General features: G+C 37.8%; 1 non-coding gene and 1 pseudogene across 1 annotated transcript; one reads left to right on the forward strand and one right to left on the reverse strand.

Annotated features, from left to right (window-relative positions):
- The first annotated feature begins 497 nt into the window (after nucleotides 1-497).
- On the forward strand, nucleotides 498-22,468 carry LOC133673519 (benzyl alcohol O-benzoyltransferase-like; annotated as a pseudogene).
- LOC133681234 (small nucleolar RNA R71) lies at nucleotides 14,045-14,151 on the reverse strand. The gene has a single exon (XR_009836472.1). It is a non-coding gene; the product is annotated as a small nucleolar RNA R71 (small nucleolar RNA).
- Nucleotides 22,469-22,543: the final 75 nt, after the last annotated feature.

Raw genomic sequence — 22,543 nt, forward strand, 5'->3', positions numbered from 1 at the left:
TCTATGACTAGAATAAACTTTGGGCACAAGGTGCGGCCGGCACACATTGATACCAGAAATAACCCAGCTCATTGTTGCTCAGTTGAAAGAGAAATAGATGGAAACCTTTGGTACTATGATATCAAGAATTTCATCCAAAACCAGAAATATCCCATGAGGGCATCCAAAATCAATAAGAAGACTTTGAGGAGGTTGGTAATGGATTTCTATCTTGATGGGGAAACTTTGTATAAGAAATCATCTAACAGAACATTGTTGAGATTTGGATGCCGTGGAGGCAAAAGGTGGTAAAAAAATTTTGGAAAGAGATTTGATCTGTCGATATGGTCCACTAGAAAATATTATAACTAATAATGCCCAAAACTTCAATAGCATGATGATAATAGAACTCTGTGCTAAATGGAAAATCAAGCATTCCAATTCCTCGTTTTATAGGCCAAAGATGAATGGTTCGGTAGAAGCTGCTAAGAAAAATGTCAAAGAAGATTATTTCGAATATGGTAGTCACCTACAAGGATTGGCATGAGATGTTGCCATATGCCCTTCATGCGTACCGCACCGCAATCCGAACTTCAACAGGAGCCACACCGTACACTTTGGTATATAGAATGGAGGCGGTGATGCCTTTAGAAGTGGAAACCCCCTCATTAAGAGTATTGGTAGACTTTGAGTTTAGAAGAAGTGGGATGAGTAAAAGTTAGATATGAATAGTTGAATCTGATAAGTAAAAAGAGGATAGCTGCAATCTATCATCATCACGGATGACCAAATCATATGATAAGAAGGTCTGACCTCGAGGATTCCATGAAGGAGATTTTATACTAAAGAAAATATAGCCTTTACCAGGAGAAGATCAGAGTAAATGGACGCCAAACAATAAGGGCCTTTACATGGTAAAGAAAGCGTTCTCGGGAGGAGCTTTATTGTTATCTAGAATGGATTGAGAAGATCTAGTTAGACCTGTGAATGCTGACTCTATAAAGAAATACTATGCTTCTGGATCCATAAAATAAAGTTCGGCCATGAATTCTCTCTGTAAAAAACCTTTTCTTCATAAAGCGCATGATCTCATAGCATTCAAAATCTTTTACTTTAAAAAACTGTTTTTACACATGACTAAGAAGATGACTCCATCCATTCTCAAAATTGGAGGGATCCTAAACCAAATTTAAACCTGATAGGTTTTGTACACCACACTAGGGGGCAAAAAGCGCACATAGGGGTCTATTAGTGAACCAAAGCCCAAAGGGTTATCATTATAGAATTGTTGAAACACCTTTTATGAGAGTTGCTTAAAACAAAATATGATGATTGCATTAAAAGTTTCAGTTTTCATGAATAAAACCAGATCCTTTGAGTTTTTCTCTGAAAATAATTTCTTAAAAATGGAAAAAGACGATTAAAACATCTGCAAAAGTATAATGAAAGACTATTCAATGGAGCAAGAAAGGGCCCCATAAGAAACTATAGATCTCTTCACCAAGCATAAGAAGGATAGGACATATAGCGCATGGAGCATATTCCAGTTCAAGAGGATAGGTCGGGCAAACAAATGAAAACAGGAGCTCGAAGAAGGCTACAACGAAAAGGGGGACCTAGGTTTCCAAAAATAGGTAAACAAAAACATGCATGCTATATTATCATAACACTAACCTGTCATGAAAGATGTGACGAAAGCCAAATAGTTCCAAGTTTTGGGACTCGCTGAGATACGGAATGTCAGGTCAATGGAACTACGGAAAAGAATATGAATTGTGAACCAGCACTGCTTCATTCCTCGAGGTAAGATAATTTCTTTTGAAATTCAAAACGGGTAGGTCACCCATCACAATGAGACCATCATTTTTTCTGGGTAGGTCACCTATTAGAATGAGACCATTCTCCATTTTTTTTACCTGGGTAGGTCACCCATTATAATGAGGCCATTCATCCCCCTGGGTAGGTCACCCATAAGAATGAGACCACTCTTCCCCTTTTCCACTTGGGTAGGTCACCCATCACAATGAGACCATTTTTTCTGGGTAGGTCACCCATTAGAATGAGACCATTCTCCATCCTTTTTTTTACCTGGATAGGTCACCCATTATAATGAGGTCATTCTCCCCCTGGGTAGGTCACCCATAAGAATGAGACCGCTCTTCCCCTTTTCCAATTGGGTAGGTCACCCATCACAATAAGACCGTTTTTTCTGGGTAGGTCACCCATTAGAATAAGACCATTCTCTATCCTTTTTTTTTTTACCTGGGTAGGTCACCCATTATAATGAGGTCATTCTTCCCCCTAGGTAGGTCACCCATAAGAATGAGACCACTCTTTCCCTTTTCCACTTGGGTAGGTCACCCATCACAATGAGACCATTTTTTCTGGGTAGGTCACCTATTAGAATGAGACCATTCTCCATCTTTTTTTTACCTGGGTAGGTCACCCATTATAATAAGGCCATTCTTCCCCCTGGGTAGGTCAGCCATAAGAATGAGACTATTCTTCCCTTCTCTCCACTTGGGTAGGTCACCCATCACAATGAGACCATCTTTTCTGGGTAGGTCACCCATTAGAATGAGACCATTCTCCATCTTTTTTTACTTGGGTAGGTCACCCATTATAATGAGGCCATTCTTCCCCTTGGGTAGGTCACCCATAAGAATGAGACCACTCTTCCCCCTTTCAACTTGGGTAGGTCACCCATTAGAATGAGACCATTCTCCATCTTTTTTTTTTACTTGAGTAGGTCACCCATTATAATGAGGCCATTCTTCCCCTGGGTAGGTCACCCATAAGAATGAGACTATTCTTCCCTTCTCTCCACTTGGGTAGGTCACCCATCACAATGAGACCATCTTGCATTTGGGTAGGTCACCCGTCAGAATGAGACCATCTTGCATTTGGGTAGGTCACCCGTCATAATAAGACCACACACACATTTTTGTATTGGTTTTGGTTAAAGGAGATCGCCAGATAGGATCTCAGGTTAAGCCAACCACGCACAGAGTTTAGCTTTGGTTAAAGGGAATCGCCAGATGGGATTTCAGGTTGACCGAGTTACACACCGACTTTGCTTTGGGTTAAAGGAGATCGCTAGATGGGATCTTAAGTTAACCCAATCAAAGGGGTAGGTCGCCCGTGAAAATAGACCAGCATGAGTATGTGGGCAGGTCGCCCTTAAAAATAGACCAGGTTTGAGTTTGTGTGGGCAGGTCACCCATGAAAATAGACCAATTTTCTTTAAAAAATAAAATGGACAGGTCACCCATGATAACGAGACAATTTTCTTTTAAAAAGTGAAGTCCTTGGATGAGTGGATCACTCAGCTAGCAAGGAATACTTTTATTTTATTTTATTTTTCTTTACAAGCTTACTATACAAAACATTGAGGAGTTTTGCATCGTAAGCATTGTAAAGAGGGGGCATCTGTTGCTATCCAATTTTTGACCCATATTTTGATAAATTTTCAAATAAAAAATTAAAATAAATAATAATAATAATAATAATAATAATAAGGGCTTACATGTGGCGGTAACATAGAGCATCAGGGTTAAGGAAACAATATATCAAGGAGATAATTATTGAATCATATATAATTACTGCAATATAAAATACCATAGATATATGATTTGATTTGTGCTGGTTAGGAAAAATAATCACTACAATTAAAAAAATACCATATATATAGGATTTGAGTGCTAGTTATAGTAGACAATCTCTGCAATAATTATTGTAATATTTCTTTAAATAGCACGTGTAGAGATTTTCTATATAAAAAGAACACCCGGCCATATAGAAAAAAAAAATGAAGAAGAGAGAATTTTAGAGATAAAAATAGAGGGCAAACAAAAAACCTAACCCTATTCTCTTTATTAAAAAAAGGCTACAGTGGCTGCCCCCGTCCTTGGCCAAAAACAAGCCAACAATCTGGGGCCCCTCCCTTTTGATATATTTTTTTTCTTCCCAAGCCTCCAGCCAATCCCCTCTCTTTTAGCCAAAAGCCAGAGAGCCGCCGGACACCGCCTCCATTCCCCCTCTCCTAGCCAACAAAAGGTAGCCACTCATCCTCTCTTCTTCTTCGACAGAGCCCCGTCTCTTCCCTCATCTCTCTCAAACAGACTCAGCTGCTCCCGTCTCCCATTTAACTCTCAAACAGTCGCTCCACCATTGTCCCTCTCCTTTCTCAGCCGGTCAAACAAACCCACTGACACGACCAAAAGCTTTGGGCCAATAGCTCCCAAGTCAGTTGACTTTAGGGTATTAGGTGTTAAAACACCCCTTCGGGCATAATTGCTTAGGTTAGGGAGGCTACGAAATCAAACTTATCTATGTTTTTATTATCATCATTTTCTTCTTCTTTTTTTTTTGTTTTTGTTTTTTTTTTTTTTGCAAATTATAGACTATCTCTATCCCTTAGTTGTTACCTTTAACAAAAGAACATAAATAATGTAATAATCCAATGTGCAACCCACAATTATATGTTAAAGTGTGTGTGTGAAAATGAAGGTTTAAGAATATTTGTTAAATGAGTATATGAGCAGAACCAAGTGATAACAATACGAGAGTTTGTAAACCTGAATATTTCAAGAAGTATTCTAATAGGCCTTGTTATGAATATTGCAAATAACCATTAGAAAATGTTTACTAAGATGCGTCTCAAGAGTCATTCCCCCTTACTCTGCCATCCTAGTAATAACAGTTTTGCCAAATGGTTTTTAAAAACAAAAACAGTTAGTTGGTTAGTTTTTTTTTTTTTAATTACTACTACCCTCTCCCCCCAACCAAAACGAGACATTGTCAGGTTTTTTTTTTCCGACCGATATAGCGACGGAATGGGAATTCACCGACAAAGGAAAAGGCGACGAACATAATCCGTCGGTGAGGACGTCGGTAAATAAATCACCGACGAACTTCTAATCACACACTAACGGAATGTGTCTATCGGTAAAACTGTGAAAACCTTGTAGTGTATTCACTATCATGTTGCTTAATATTGATCGGTTATGTTATTATTGGAAATTCGAATTCCACGAAGTAAACTATAAGACATGATCGGTTTCGACGTGGATGACTTGATTTGAAAAAAATAAATTATGATACGTGAAAGATATCTTAAGAGTACTCTTATCCATACAAAAAGATTTATTTTATCTTAGGAGTACTCTTATCCACGAAGTAAACTATAATTAGCACCCTTAGCACACCCTACCTGGTAAGCTGCTTCGCGGTTTAATGTGATTTGAAAATTTGAAATATTAATCAAATTCTAAGGTTTTAATAAATCAGCTATTAAATCCCAGAATATATGTAGAAACATGTTCTTACATTTTCATGGAAAATATAACATTATTTTATTTCTCCTTGAGATATTTATCCATATTCAAATTAAATAATTAATTCCTTTTCCTTTCTTTTTGATTTTATAATTAAAAAATATACATAAAAGAAAGTACATTCACGCACACATATCCATTCTCATTCTATTTTCATACACCCTCATTTTACAAAATAATATAACTTAAACAAAAAAACCAACAGTAATTTAAATACATGTTCAAACATGTAACCATTACAAAAAGGTCCCTAAAAAGTCTAGGAACTGCAGGAGCGGTGGCGGCGCGTCTACTTCACGCGCCACCGCAACTGGCAGCGCGTGGGTTCACACGCCGCCGCGACATCCAAAAAGCATGGGGAGATCCGTAATGGCTTCCTTCCCTCTTCACCCTCCTGTCGACTGTGAACAGCGCCGTTACCTGCAAAACACCCAAAAACGCACACAAACAAGTCTGTTTTAGCTTTTTCTTTCACTGTGGAGTGAGGAGTAGCTCACCCGCGACTCGCGCGGCCGGATACCCACTGGATCGGGAAAATCGTTGACCCCTCGTTCTTCTTTGGTCGGCAGTGAGGCAAACAGGGGTCTAAGGAGGGGGAACGGACCACATTAAGCTCGGTCCCTTCTCCTCTCTTTCTCTTTTAGTCGGCGTTGAGGCAGTAGAGGACTGTTGGTGATGGAGAGGGACAATCTGTGAGGTCTGGCCGGGGTAGGAGCCAAAACGAGAGGCGGCTCTAGTGAGACGGGAACCGTGAGAGGGTCTGAAAACCACAGGAGGGGGGGAAACGACAATTGTGGCTAAGTTGTGGTGGTCTGGAGAGGAGCTGTGTTGAGAAGACAAGGTTGAGCAGCCTCTTGCGGCCGGGTCTGTGTGGCCAGCTAAAGAGGGAAGAAGAAGATCAAAGGGGAGGGGGGTCGGTTTGTTTTTCTTACAGGAGAAGGGCCTGTGTTTTGTGGGGTTCTCCCTCTTTGTAGGGAAGATGGCTTGTAGAGGATGAATAGGGAAGGGAGAGTGGCGGCTTCGGAGAAACTATTTAGGTTTAGGGCTTATTTTTTTCTGCCCCTTTTCCTCTCAAATTTTCTCCGCCTCCATGCCTGTAAATTTTTCTCCCCCTTCACTATTTCACTGTAGCATGGTATTTATAGAAGAAGTATTCCTAGGTTTCCAAACTGGTCCCTCAATTTTTCTTTTTCTATTCTTTTCTTTTCTCTTTTTTTTTTTGTAATTTTGATTTTTCTTATTTTTTTTGTATTTTTTAAAGCGAGCAATATCAACGTCGACTCAAAAAATCAGTGATTGTAAAATTAACGCGTTAAAAGTTGAACGCGCTCGAAATACCTTTGAAAATTTAAATTCTTCTAAGATGACGTTGAAAATGCTAAAAATGATGCAAATATATCAAAATACATTTTTTGGGGGTTTTCGTTGTTTTTTGCTATTTTTGATTTTTTCTGAAAATTTATCAAAAACATGGGTAAAAAATTAGGTAGCAACAGATGCCCCCTCTTTACAATGCTTACGAAGCAAAAATTTCTCAATGTTTTGCATAGTAAGCTTGTAAAGAAAACAAAAGGTCTTCCTTGCTTATTGAGTGATCCACTCAGCCAAGGACTTCACTTTTCAAAAGAAAGTGGTCTCATTATCTTGGGTGACCTACCCATTTTGAAGAAAAGTGGTCTATTTTCAAGGGCGACCTGCCCACACACTTCACACTGGTCTATTTTCAGGGGTGACCTGCCCACACATTCTCACGCTGGTCTATTTTCACGGTCGACCTGCCCACACATACTCAAGCTGATCTATTTTCAAGGGCGATCTACCCACACATTCTCATTGTGGTCTATTTTCAGGGGCAACCTCCCCACACATACTCACACTGGTCTATTTTCAAGGGCGACCTGCTCACATATTCTCATTGTGGTCTATTTTCAGGGGCGACCTCCCCACACATACTCACGTTGGTCTATTTTCACGGGCCACCTGCCCTTTTGATTGGGTTAACTTGAGATCCCATCCGGCGATCTCCTTTAACCAGTACCAAAATTGGGGTGTAGCTCGGTCCCTGAAATCCCATCTGGTGATTTCCTTTTAACCTAAGCTAAACTCTATGTGTGGTTGGGTTAACCTGAGATCCCATCTAGCGATCTCTTTTAACCAGAACCAATACAAAGATGTGTGTGTGGTCTCATTGTAATGGGTGACTTAACCAGATGAAAGATGATGGTCTCATTATGATGGGTGACCTACCCAAATGGAAAAAATGATGGTCTCATTGTGATGGGTGACCTACCCGGAGAAAAAAAAATAATGGTCTCATTATGATGGGTGACCTATCCACATGCAAGATGATCAAAATATGAATTGGTCTCATTGTAATGGGTGACCTACCTAGAAAAAGATGATGATCTCATTATGATTGGAGACCTACCCAAATGGAAAGATGAAAGGTGGTCTTGTTATAATGGGCGACCTACCCAAATGGAAGATAATGGTCTCATTATGATGGGTGACCTACCCAGATAGAAGGTGATGGTTTCATTATAATGGGTGACCTCCCCAGAAAAAGATGATTTACCTGGCAAAAAGACTTGGCAGGTGAAGTCTTAATAGGATAAGGCTGACAAACGGCGCTTCCTGATTGTAAGGTTGACTTGAAGACTCCTCTTGATGATAGGGTTGATCTCCTCTTTTCTTTAAGATTCTCATACTAGTAGGGTTCATCTCATTCTCTTCTCATTCCAAGATCTAAACCGATTCTTTGTTATTATCGACTCAATGATTCTTTCTATCCACAATCTTGCTGGACTTCATTGAGGATTTTCCTATAATAATTCAAAAATGTATGCAATTCTTTGAGGTTAGATGACATGTATGCATCCTTACCTTATTTGAAATATAATTCCCTCCTCTTTGATATTCCATCGTCATAAGGGTGCCTTTGTTTGCATTTCAAAGCCTTATTTATTCTTTCAATGCATTGGCTCATTCATGTGCTAGCCATCACTCAGTTGTAAATGTAGTGCCTATCTTAGGTTGTCTTCGACGGTTACTGCTCTCGTTGTTTATCAAGCTTGACCCTGCCCCCAAGTGTGGCGTTGCTCGATTAATTATAAAGGATTTTCTCTCCTGGATTCTTCTGAGAATTATCCTCTGATTGATTACATGCATCATACCAACACCCATCAAGATGGTCAATCAATCATGAACTTGCCTCTAATTGAAACATACCTTTCAAGTATATGTTATCATCAACCTTCTTGGAAACTATCAAGTCATCTAAGCATGCATCCCATAGCTTGTCGTAAAAGCTCATCATTGTAAGCTCAATGTTTTCCTCAAAAAGTTCTCACCCATCTAATCAGATCATGAAAAGAAATGCATTGGAACTATCAATGATGTTCAATTTATCACCCATATTCATGCGGTGAAGTGCACCTTTGAGCTTCAAAACAGATAGTCCCACCGTCAGTCTTGGTGGGTGGGTGCTTTTTTTAACATTCATTCAAATACAACCGCACGATAACATCTGTCAGGAATTACAACCATGTTTCAGAGGTTAAACCCTAAATGACAATATAAAGATGTCCTTCAGGTACATCTTTACTCTCCATTGCTGCTGAGGTTTATTGGATCATGGATTGTTCCTTGAACAATATTTTCCAAGCATGATCTGAATGTGCTCGTTTAATAATTGTCCTTATTTGAACACCATTGTCCCCAACTCACCAATTCATCCTTTAATAATCTTTCATTACCCCCTAGCTGATCTAAATACTGCTTGTTTTCCTTCTCAGGGTCCACAGTATTGCCCCCAGGTGGTTAACTTTTCAAGAAGTGTCGAGAAATGTTGATGTCATTCTTAGCAAGGATTTTGCAAATTTGATCGATATTCATCTTGTTTGATAATCTTTCTTGTTTTGGAATCAAATCTCATATTTCAACGGTCATGTCTATTCAAGTCTAATTGTTGAAATGAAATCAGAGAGATGTCCGTTTTTTTTTAATTTCAAGCTTCTTCGATCAAAGATCCAACACACATTATTCAATGCAGTCCTTTGATTGTCTTGTATTTTGAAAACAGAAATGACCCATTGTAAGATTAAAATGACATTTTTCATGGTTCTTTGTATCAGTTTTAATCTTTGATCTTGGGTATATCTTTTGATGGTTTGCGATGAGGTGACCTTCTATGAATTTCAAGAAACAAAAGACTCAAGTCAAAACTTGAGGATTCATCAAGAAAGATTATTTTCTTTTTTAGCACCAATTTTATCAGCATGCATAATAACAAGTAGCTTAATCCATGAAGCCATGACTCTTATGGAAAAGCTCTTCAAGTTTTGAGAGCGCCATTTATCGGTTCAAATTGCTTACTTGATTAAAAATGGCTTTTTAAAGCACGAAATGCAAGCTATAGTTCATGGCTATGAAAGAAAGGAAGATTCAGGCTCAAAAGGTGTTTGAGGGTTTCAAAGACCTAGGATCAACTTTAACTATTCATCAACTCTCTTTCTCTTGATGTCATTGTAGAGAAAGTGATATATAACCTTAATTTCAGAGATCAGAATTCTCTTAACATAGGTCATAATGCTAATCCAACTTTTCTTTGATGAATAACCAATCTAATCTTTTTGAAGACACTAGGGACTTTATCATAGACACACCAAAAGATATGAAGCTTGATTTTTTTTTTGACTTTTGGCATTTGCTTTGTCTTTCTTCAACTGAAACCTCTTTTGCCCCTCTTAGAATTGATAGACATTCTCCTTCCATTCCACTCTTTTTTCTTTTACATAGCCTCTCTCAAAGTTTTCTTGGATGACCCTCAATCTATGGCTTTTCTTGTTCTAGCCCTTTCTCAATCATTGGACTTTTGTTCTAAACCTTTCTTTTATCCATTAATTCTATAGTGTCTTCAAAATATCTCTCATTTATCCCCAGTGTAGGGTGTGATCCTAGTCAGGATTTCTTTTTTAAAGAAAATATGTAACGAGGCTCAAAATGGGACCGCATGGGATAATATTTCGAGAAATATGAAAGGATAATAAAGATGGCCTTTTCTCATTTTAAGCAAGGTCGGTTAGAACCGATAAATTTTAATCCCATCCAGCGTAATAGTTGGGACTTGTAAGAGTCAATGATTCACGAGTCCATGAATTCAGACAGCTTTCTGATATTGATCGCCAACTATACCTCCAATTTCAATCACCAGGTTACACAATCCATCAATGCAAGGGAAAGATCCTGTGAAGGTAATAAAGGAGGCAATTGTGCAGGCACTTGTGTATTATTACCCTTTTGCTGGTAGGATTAGACAAGGGCCAGACAATAAGCTTATAGTAGAGTGTACTGGTGAGGGTGTCTTGTTCATCGAAGCCGATGCCGATGCCACGGTCGAGCAGTTTGGTGATCCAATTGCATCTCCATTCCCATGCTTTCAGGAACTTCTTTACAGCGTCCCAGGATCAGAAGAGATTCTCAATACCCCATTATTGCTTTTTCAGGTACGTATAGGACATTATTGGCTCATGTTTATTTATTCTTTCATTATTATTATTATTATTATTATTATTATTATTATTATTATTATTATTATTATTATTATCGAGAAAATTCAAAAATATAATTAAAACAATGATGGTAATATTCCATCAATTACATTCTCATAAAGTATTAATAATTTTACATTATATTAACAGGTGACACGCTTGAAGTGTGGTGGTTTTGTACTTGGGCTCCGTTTTAATCACCTAATGAGTGATGGACTCGGCATGCTTCAGTTATTGAATGCCATAGGTGAGATTGCACGAGGTGCTCTATCCCCTTCAATTCTACCTGTGTGGCAAAGGGAACTCCTCTGTGCTAGGAATCCGCCACGAGTTACATGCAGACACAATGAATATGGTAATGATGCTCCTGTTGCTGTTGATCCTATAGCCAAGGTGCCTGAATTCCGCGGCGAGGTTCACGCTGTAGCCCACCGTAGTTTTATTCTTAACCGCAAGGAATTATCCAACATTCGTAGATGGATTCCTTCTCATTTACACCCATGTTCAAATTTTGAGGTAATAAGTGCATGCTTATGGAGATGCGATGCCAGAGCATCTCAAGCTAACCCTAATGAGGAGATGCGTATGCAAATACTTGTCAACGCACGTTCCAAATTTAACCCTCCATTACCGAAATGATATTATGGTAACGTGCTAGCTTTGCCAGTAGCTTTAACAAATGTGATGTAACCATATTATTCGATAGTTTCACCAACATCTACCTAATGTTTTGTCCATGTTTTATATATAAAATGCCTTGATATTCTTTGTTTTATGTTTTGAAGGTATTTTTGGATGAAAGATGCAAAAAGGAGTAAATTGGAGGTAATTGACAGATTTGACGTTCAGTCGATGTTTTGTGCAGAGCGTGAGTTCTAGAGATCGAAATGAAGTGATTCCAGTGGCAATAAAAAGCTAACATCCATACCTTTCTGGAAATGTAATGCAAGAAGAATAAAAAGAGAAAGATCATGGAAATCACATCCTGCAAAGTCAAATCTCGCATTCTGTCAGTGTTGACCTTTGGCCATTAAAAATTTAATATCTGGAGCTACAGAAGTCGAATTGATGCAAACTCAATTTTCGTGGATTCATAACTTAAAGACCTATCAACGCTCAACATTTCAGCCAAAAAAGATGTCATATGAGGGAGATATGATTTTCCAAAGATGAAAACTGAATTCTGCCAGCAAACAGGTTTCGTGAAGAAACGAGTCCAAATTACGTTCCGAAGCATCTAAACCGACATCCAAGTTTTTATATCAGCAATTTAGCTCCTCTAAGTCAGAGCTTGAAGATTTCATGCAAGGCTATTTCTCCTTTTAGGAAAAATAGTTATTGAAGTACTTAAATGTAAACTGCCAACTCAAGGGAGGACTATTTTGTAAAATAGAGACTAGGGTTTCTTAGCATATAAAAAGAAAGAGAGAAGGAGGCAGAGCCAGCAGAAAAGAGGGAGAGCAGAAGGAGGCAGCAGCCAGCAGAGAATAAACACAAATTCTCTCCTCTACAAACCCAAAAAAATCATGCTCTTTTCATTCTTGAGAAGTAGTTGTTCAATAGTTATGCAAGGCTAAGCTCTTTTCTTGGTTGCAAGGACACAACAAACCTTCGGATTTCAAGAACCGTGAGATTTATTCTTCCTTTTATTTTCAGTTTATGTTATGAATGAGTATGATTGTTTTCCTATGCATATTTCCTATGATTGTTGTTGATGATTGCTAGAGCGGACTCTAAGTTATTGTTGTGAACAATCTATTGCTAAGTTTAATATCAAAACCGGAGTTGTGATATATGAACTTGTGAAGCAACTAAGCTTGATAATTGTGGCGGAACTACGTTATTGAACTTAGGGAGAACATTTGAACAAAGTGACACAAGCTGCGGACAACTTGTATGTTAATCTTGATGAAATTATCTAGTTCTTAAAGCTGCCATTAAATTGAATCATTAGTGCGGACACTTTGATTGTTTGTTGGTTAGGATTAGTTATACGGCGGATCCGTTAATTAATCAACATTAAGAAAAGATAAAATTTCAGAACATAAACTGCAATTTTCGTTTCAAGGATCGGTTCTAATTTCTGTTGGTGGATGTGTGCTTGCAACCAAGGTTTGTTTTTCTTGATAAGTTTCGGTTTTAATTGATTTTGTTTGCTAGTTTAATTGCTGCCATAGTTTAGATAATCACAAACCAAATCCCCCCAATTACATAACGTACAACATAAAAATCTGACTTGAAACTTCCTTGTGGGATCGACCCCTTGCTTGCTCTATACTATCTTGTGTGTTCTGTTTGAAGCTAGGGTGATTAATTTGTGCGACCGCGACATCGCAACAAATTTTGGCGCCGTTGCCGAGGAGGTAATTTTAGTTGATTCTTGTGCTTGTACTGTTATTTTTATTTGCTGTGATTCAAAAAAAAAAAGAGAAACAGAATTTTTGCTTGCAACGGTACTGTTCACTTGCAGCACGGTACTGTTCAAAACAGAGTTTTTGGTGGAATTAGGTATTTTCCTTTTGTTTCCTGAAGAGAAACGACGTTCTGAACAGGACTAGTGATATATCACTAGCCCCACCCTATTGAGGCCAAATTCCACTGTTTTCTAGTGTTTTTAGATAGTTTTAGTTTTCTACCATAGGATTTTCGTACAATTTGCATTGTTTTCGATCTCTTGTGTGGTTACTTTCTTTTGAGTTTTCATAGCAATTTATGCCTGTGACCCGTTCTACTAATCAAATTCAAGTGCAGGTTGATCTTGGAATAGAAAGCACTTTACGCAGGTTAAGAAAGGAAGCTCGCCTCAACACCATGGCGGTTGCACGGCAACAAACACTCAAGGAGCTTGCTGCTCCTAATGTGGAAAATCAACCATTGTGCATAAACATTGACAATAATGTAAACTTTGAGCTCAAATCTGGTTTTATACATTTGTTACCAACATTTAATGGTCTTGCAGGAGAAGATCCTCATACTCATCTCAAGGAGTTTCATATGGTTTGTGGTGGCATGAAACCGAATGGAGTTGATGAAGAACAAGTTAAGTTGAAAGCTTTCCCTTTCTCTTTGAAGGGAGCAGCAAAGGCATGGCTTTTCTCTATTCTCCCAGGATCTATTGGAACTTGGAATGCCATGAAGAAGATTTTCCTTGAGAAGTATTTCCCAGCATCTCGAGTTGCCAACATAAGGAAAGAAATATGTGGGATTCGGCAATCTCATGGAGAGACACTCTCTGAATATTGGGAAAGATTTGAGCAACTCTGCATTCAATGTCCTCATCATCAAATACCCAATCAGCTGCTCATTCAATATTTCTATGAAGGATTGATGCCTACTGACCGTAATATCATTGATGCTGCAAGTGGAGGCGCATTGGTGGATAAGACACTTGAGGCTGCACGCCAATTGATCTCAAACATGGCAGCCAACTCGAAACAATTTAGCACGCGTGGAGACTTCGCAAACAAACAAGTAAATGAGGTAAGTATTTCTAACCTAGAAAATAAAGTTAATGATCTTACTTCTCTTGTGCGTTCTTTGGCTTGTGGAAATGTACAGCAGGTGAAAGTTTGTAGCATATGTTCCTTACAAGGACATCCCTCGGATGTGTGCCCAACAATGCAAGAAGATTACATTGAACAGATTCATGCAGTTGATGGAGGATTCAATGGACAGTCCCAGCATAAATATGATCCCTTTTCCAACATGTACAATCCCAGATGGAGAGATCATCCAAACTTATGTTATGGGAACCCACCTCAACAAGGCAATCAAGGCCGACAATTCCATCCCCATGGATTTCTGCCCCAACAAAATTATCAAGCAAGACAACCCCCTTCATTCACAAACTCCAATGTAATGGGGTCGTCATCCAGTGATGATCTTCGTGAGATGATGAAAACTTTGGCTTCTAACACTGTGACCTTGCAACAAAATGTCATGTCTTTTCAACAGGAAACAAGGTCAAGTATTCACAACTTGGAGAAGCAAATGGGGCAAGTAGCTTCAAGTGTGGGGAAATTGGAAGCACAAATGAATGGAAAGCTGCTCTCCCAAGCATTGAATCCAAAAGAGAGTGTTAGTGCGATCATGCTGCGAAGTGGGAAAGAAATTGAAGAGAAAAGGTCGAAACAAATTGAGATGGAGGAAGAAGAAGAGATAGAAACTGAATTGAGTACAAAGAAGAAACATCCTCCTCCTCCACAAACTGAAATAAAGACCAACACTCCAAAGGTAACTCCTCACTCAATGAATTCCAGTTTTAAAACAATTCCACCCTTTCCTGTGAGTTCTTGTAGGTCAAAGAAAGAGGACAAAGAAAAAGAGATTTTAGAGGTTTTCAAGAAAGTAGAACTCAACATTCCTTTGCTTTATGCTATCAAGCAAATTCCCAAGTATGCAAAATTCTTGAAGGAGTTGTGTACTACCAAGAGAGCTTTCAAACTGACAGGTCATGAAACGGTAAGTATGGGTGAAGTTGTATCTGCCGTTGTTCAAAAGAATCTGCCTTTAAAACAAAAAGACCCAGGTGCGTTTACTATCCCATGTGTTATTGGTAATGCTAGTTTTAAAAGAGCTTTATGCGATTTAGGTGCATCCATTAGTGTTATGCCCAAACATGTTTATGATTCTCTTAGTCTTGAGCCTTTGAATAAAACTAGCATTGTAATACAACTTGCGGATCGTAGTTTTGTTTATCCACTTGGTGTGATAGAAGATGTCCTAGTCAAGATTGATAGTTTGGTTATTCCATGTGATTTTTATATTCTTGATATGGAACATGATTCTTGTGATTCATCAACCAGCACTCCTATATTGTTTGGGAGACCATTCTTAAAAACCGCCAACACAAAGATTGATTGTGGTAAGGATATCTTGTCTATGGAAGTAGGAGATGAAAAAATTGAATTCAATTTTCATGATGTAATGAAATATCCTTATAGCAATGTTTATTCTATCACATGTTATGACCAAATTGATAAGTGTGTGCAGCAAGTTTGTGATTTTGATTGTGAAGATGGATTAAGCATAGCTTTGAGCTATGGCTATAATTTCACCAAGATAGAAGAGATGGAGAGGCACGTGTGTGTTCCCCAAAACGTGCACGAATCAGTATTGGCCTTACAAGCTTTGCAAGCCGTTCCCCATGGTAATGTCTTTGTTGATTTAGTACTCTCACATAAAAAGCTTTTGCCATCTATTTTACAGGCCCCCGAGTTAGAATTAAAACCTTTGCCCGATAATTTGAAGTATGTATTCATTGGCGACAACAATACACTTCCCGTTATCATAGCAAAAGGTTTGACAAGTATGCAAGAGGAAAAACTTGTGAAGTTGTTGTGTGATCACAAGACGGCCATTGGATGGACTTTAGCCGACATCAAGGGTATTAGTCCCTCAATGTGTATGCATCACATACTATTGGAGGACAACGCAAAACCAACAAGGGAAATGCAAATGAGGTTGAACCCGCCTATGATGGAGGTAGTGAAAGCTGAAATTTTGAAATTGTTAGATGCAGGAGTCATTTACCCCATCACTGACAGTAAATGGGTCGCGCCAATCCATGTGGTGCCCAAAAAGACCGGAATCACGTTGGTGAAAAACAAAAATGATGAGCTCATTCCTACTCGCATCTCGAGTGGATGGAGAATATGTGTTGATTACAGAAAGCTCAATCTTTCTACACGCAAAGATCATTTCCCATTACCATTCATGGATCAAATGCTTGAACGCCTAGCAGGTAAGTCTTTTTATTGCTTTCTTGATGGATATAGTGGATACAATCAGATTGTTATTAATCCCGAGGATCAAGAAAAGACTACATTTACATATCCATTTGGTACATATGCATATAGGAGAATGCCTTTTGGTCTCTGTAATGCTCCTGCAACTTTTCAAAGATGCATGATGAGTATTTTTTCTGACTATGTTGAAAGAATAATTGAGATTTTTATGGATGATTTCACGGTATATGGTGATTCTTTTGATAAATGTCTAGAAAATTTATCTTTAATCTTGAAAAGGTGCATTGAAACTAACCTTGTCTTGAACTATGAAAAGTGTTATTTTATGGTAGAACAAGGAATAGTTCTTGGGCATGTTGTGTCTTCACATGGATTAGAGGTTGATAAAGCTAAGATAGATGTTATTTCATCATTGCCTTACCCCTCATGCGTGAGGGAAGTTCGTTCTTTTCTAGGCCATGCAGGTTTCTATCGACGCTTTATCAAAGATTTCTCGAAGATTACAGCACCCTTGTGCAAATTATTAGCCAAAGAAGTGGATTTTGTTTTTGATCAAGCATGTAAAGATGCCCATGATGAGCTTAAGAGACGTGTCACATCTGCCCCTATCATCCAACCACCAAATTGGGATGAACCTTTTGAGATAATGTGTGATGCGAGTGACTATGCGGTAGGAGTTGTGCTTGGGCAAAGAATTGGGAAGAATTTGCATGTTATCGCCTATACTTCTCGCATGTTGGATGGAGCACAATGCAATTACCATACAACTGAAAAGGAACTTTTTGCAGTGGTGTTTGCTCTTGAAAAATTCAGGTCATATCTACTTGGTACAAAAGTCATTGTTTTTACTGACCATGCAGCTCTCAGGTATCTTTTGAAGAAGAAGGAGTCCAAACCAAGACTGATTAGGTGGATCTTGCTTTTACAAGAATTTGATCTTGAGATCAAAGACAAAAAAGGTGTTGAAAACCATATGGCTGATCACTTGAGTCGGCTGAGGACCGAGGATATACAGATCGATACAATAAGAGAGACATTCCCCGATGAGCAGTTGTATATGTTGCATTCCTCTACAAGACCATGGTATGCTGATTTGGTAAACTATTTAGTCACCAAAGAATTCCCTCCAGGTTTGTCTAAACCCCAAAAAGATAAGTTACGAGCTGATGCTAAATATTATTTTTAGGACGATCCTTACCTTTGGAAATTTTGTGCGGATCAAGTAGTTAGGAGGTGTGTACCACAAGATGAATTTCATTCCATTCTCACTTTTTTTCATTCTCATTCTTGTGGTGGGCATTTTGGAGCAAAAAGAATAGCCCACAAGGTACTTGAAAGTGGTTTCTATTGGCCTTCTATTTTTAAAGATGCATATCACTTCTGCAAATCATGTGAAAAATGCCAAAGAATAGGTAATATCACTCATAAGAATCAAATGCCTTTAACGAATATTCTTGTAAGTGAAATTTTTGATGTTTGGGGTATTGACTTTATGGGTCCATTTCCTTCTTCATTTGGCAATCTTTATATTCTTCTTGCTGTTGATTATATGTCCAAATGGATTGAGGCGAAAGCCACACGAACTAACGATGCTAAGGTTGTTTAAGATTTTGTCAGGACTCATATATTTGACAGGTTTGGAATCCCTAAAGCTATCATTAGTGATCGTGGCACTCATTTCTGTAATCGTTCCATGGAAGCATTGCTACGTAAATATCATGTGACTCATCGAACTTCCACAACATATCATCCTCAAACGAATGGCCAAGCTGAAATTTCAAATCAAGAAATCAAATCCATTTTGGAGAAAACAGTGCAACCTAACCGGCGAGATTGGAGTCTACGTCTTGGAGATGCACTTTGGGCTTATCGGACTGCTTATAAATCACCTATAGGAATGTCACCTTATAGAATGATTTATGGGAAAGCATGTCATCTACCGGTGGAGCTTGAACACAAAGCTTTTTGGGCCATTAGACAATGTAACATGGATTATGATGCTGCTGGGATTGCAAGAAAACTGCAACTGCAAGAGTTGGAAGAAATTCGAAATGATGCTTACGAGAATGCAAGGATTTACAAAGAAAAGACAAAGAATCTTCATGACCGAATGCTTACAAGAAAGGAGTTTCATGTTGGAGACAAAGTCCTTCTTTATCATTCGCGTTTGAAACTTTTTCCTGGAAAATTGCGCTCTCGTTGGATTGGACCCTTTGTTGTTTCTAATGTTTTTCCTTATGGTGCAGTTGAAATTACAAGTTTAGAAACCAACAAAGTACTCAAGGTCAATGGGCATCGTTTGAAACCTTTCTATGAAGGTTGGAAGGCAGAACTCACCGCTTCTGTAGAGTTAGCTGAACCAATCTATGAAGAATGAGCATGCCACATGTCAAGCCAATGACATAAAACAAAAGCGCTTACTGGGAGGCAACCCAGCAAAAAAAAAATCAGATTTGCTTTCTTTTTCCTTATCTTTTATTTTTTTGCATTTTAATTTATTTTCTGTCATTCTCTTCTGTTCCTTTGCTTTTATTTCAACATTGAGGACAATGTTGTGTTTTAAGTGTGGGGGTATTGGGAGAATGTTAGTTTTCTAATTTTAGTTTTCTTTGTTGTTTTTTTTTTAAAAAAAATGTGTTTGATCTTTTTAACTCCCATTGGTTTTTGAGAATATGAGTATTATGTATGAGAATTAATTGAGATAGATGAAGATATAAATTAAATGGAGTATGCATGCAAATTTTAAGGTTGAATTGGTTTAGGGATTGACTTTGAGAATATGTCATGTTGACTTTATAGTGTTATACCAATGCAAGCTTTTGAGCCTTCAACATTATATTCTTTGAGTGTGCATTCTTTCAATGATATGTATCTCTAGAACTTGCTTCATATCTTGTTGAGATTACATTCGCATTACATATATACATGAAGATGATAAAGGCATTAGAAATTTTAACCACTTGAGCCAAAAAGCCAACCTAAAGCATATTATCCTTAGTAAGCCCTTTTTGAGCTTGTTTATCTTTTCTTTGCTTTATCCATGTATAAACCTTAACTTTTTATATGTTTTCCTTTTCCCTTGGCCAAGGATTAGTAGAGCATATACTTATGATATCTCATGGAATTATGGTTGGAAATTATGTGAAAAGAAAGAAGAAGTGATGCTTGATGAAAAGATGGGCAAAGTTGCCAAAGGTTAAAAAAAAAAGAAAAAAAAAAGTGTTCCTTTATGTTCTTAAGATTTTATGTTGAAAAAGCTTGAAATCAAAAGAAGCTAAGCATTGGTGATTAAAGATGGAAAATTTATGTGCTTTGATGAAATATCTTGTTTGAAATATCATTTTTTAGAATGCTCTACTTTCTCTGGTTTGAACCTTTTCTTTTACTCTCTTTTACCTCACCTTAACCTTAGCCCCATTACAACCAGAAAATAAGACCTTTTGATTCATGCATTGTTTGTAATATGTTAGTAATGAAGATGAGATTGAAGAGCAAGCTTATGGTAGAACATATTCATTGATTGAATTTGAGAGATTTAAACACATAAGCCTTAAACACATGAGTGTTGGAGTGTATATCAATGAGAGGACCTATCACTTTGGCATGGCATAGATTTCATTTAAATCCCGACGATTAATTGAGTTTTGAAGTTTGCGTGTAAATGAATTCATGAGAATTATACTATTTATCATTCTTGATTGTATTCTTATTTATAATGCATATATTCTTGGACATTGATGGGAGATTAAGAGATTGATCATAGTTATTTTCAATTTAATTTTATTTATCCTTTCTCGAGGACGAGCAAGAGCTAAGTGTGGGGGTATTTGATGTAACCATATTATTCGATAGTTTCACCCACATCTACCTAATGTTTTGTCCATGTTTTATATATAAAATGCCTTGATATTCTTTGTTTTATGTTTTAAAGGCATTTTTGGATGAAAGATGCAAAAAGGAGTAAATTGGAGGTAATTGGCAGATTTGACGTTCAGTCGATGTTTTGTGCAGAGCGTGAGTTCTAGAGATCGAAATGAAGTGATTCCAGTGGCACTAAAAAGCTAACATCCATACCTTTCTGGAAATGTAATGCAAGAAGAATAAAAAGAGAAAGATCATGGAAATCACATCCTGCAAAGTCAAATCTCGCATTCTGTCAGTGTTGACCTTTGGCCATTAAAAATTTAATATCTGGAGCTACAGAAGTCGAATTGATGCAAACTCAATTTTCGTGGATTCATAACTTAAAGACCTATCAACGCTCAACATTTCAGCCAAAAAAGATGTCATATGAGGGAGATATGATTTTCCAAAGATGAAAACTGAATTCTGCCAGCAAACAGGTTTCGTGAAGAAACGAGTCCAAATTACGTTCCGAAGCATCTAAACCGACATCCAAGTTTTTATATCAGCAATTTAGCTCCTCTAAGTCAGAGCTTGAAGATTTCATGCAAGGCTATTTCTCCTTTTAGGAAAAATAGTTATTGAAGTACTTAAATGTAAACTGCCAACTCAAGGGAGGACTATTTTGTAAAATAGAGACTAGGGTTTCTTAGCATATAAAAAGAAAGAGAGAAGGAGGCAGCAGCCAGCAGAGAATAAACACAAATTCTCTCCTCTACAAACCCAAAAATCATGCTCTTTTCATTCTTTAGAAGTAGTTGTTCAATAGTTATGCAAGGCTAAGCTCTTTTCTTGGTTGCAAGGACACAACAAACCTTCGGATTTCAAGAACCGTGAGATTTATTCTTCCTTTTATGTTCAGTTTATGTTATGAATGAGTATGATTGTTTTCCTATGCATATTTCCTATGATTGTTGTTGATGATTGCTAGAGCGGACTCTAAGTTATTGTTGTGAACAATCTATTGCTAAGTTTAATATCAAAACCGGAGTTGTGATATATGAACTTGTGAGGCAACTAAGCTTGATAATTGTGGCGGAACTACGTTATTGAACTTAGGGAGAACATTTGAACAAAGTGACACAAGCTGCGGATAGCTTGTATGTTAATCTTGATGAAATTATCTAGTTCTTAAAGCTGCCATTAAATTGAATCATTAGTGCGGACACTTTGATTGTTTGTTGGTTAGGATTAGTTATACGGCGGATCCGTTAATTAATCAACGTTAAGAAAAGATAAAATTTCAGAACATAAACTGCAATTTTCGTTTCAAGGATCGGTTCTAATTTCTGTTGGTGGATGTGTGCTTGCAACCAAGGTTTGTTTTTCTTGATAAGTTTCGGTTTTAATTGATTTTGTTTGCTAGTTTAATTGCTGCCATAGTTTAGATAATCACAAACCAAATCCCCCCAATTACATAACATACAACATAAAAATCTGACTTGAAACATCCTTGTGGGATCGACCCCTTGCTTGCTCTATACTATCTTGTGTGTTGTGTTTGAAGCTAGGGTGATTAATTTGTGCGACCGCGACATCGCAACAAAATGCTAGGAAGCTTTGCTTAAACTCTTTAGGGTATGCATTGGAAATGATAAGAAATGCCAAGAATAGAATAACTGAGTACATGAGATCATTGGCTGATCTAATGGAGATAACCAAAGGGCAGCCTATAGTGTTACAATCATATGTCGTGTCAGACTTAACAAGTTTTGGGTTCGATCAGGTGGACAATGGATGGAGCAACACAATTTACTCTGGGCCACCTAAGGCTTTGCCAGATGAAATTTATATTGCAGGAACCTTTGTCCTGCCGTATCGATTCAAGAACGAAGAGCGTGGGGTTATGCTTTTGGTTTCCTTACGTGCACCAGTTATGGAGAGATTTGCAATACTATTAGAGGAATTGGCAAGGCATGACCAGAAAGAAGCCAAGGAAGTTGAGAATAATTAGGAGCCTTAACCTAATGGTTAGCCAACCCTTATATATATGTGTAGGGTAATATACAATAGCAATGGTGGAGGTTAC

The sequence above is a fragment of the Populus nigra genome, chromosome 1, assembly GCF_951802175.1.
Source record: "Populus nigra chromosome 1, ddPopNigr1.1, whole genome shotgun sequence".
Classification (NCBI taxonomy): Eukaryota; Viridiplantae; Streptophyta; class Magnoliopsida; order Malpighiales; family Salicaceae; genus Populus; species Populus nigra.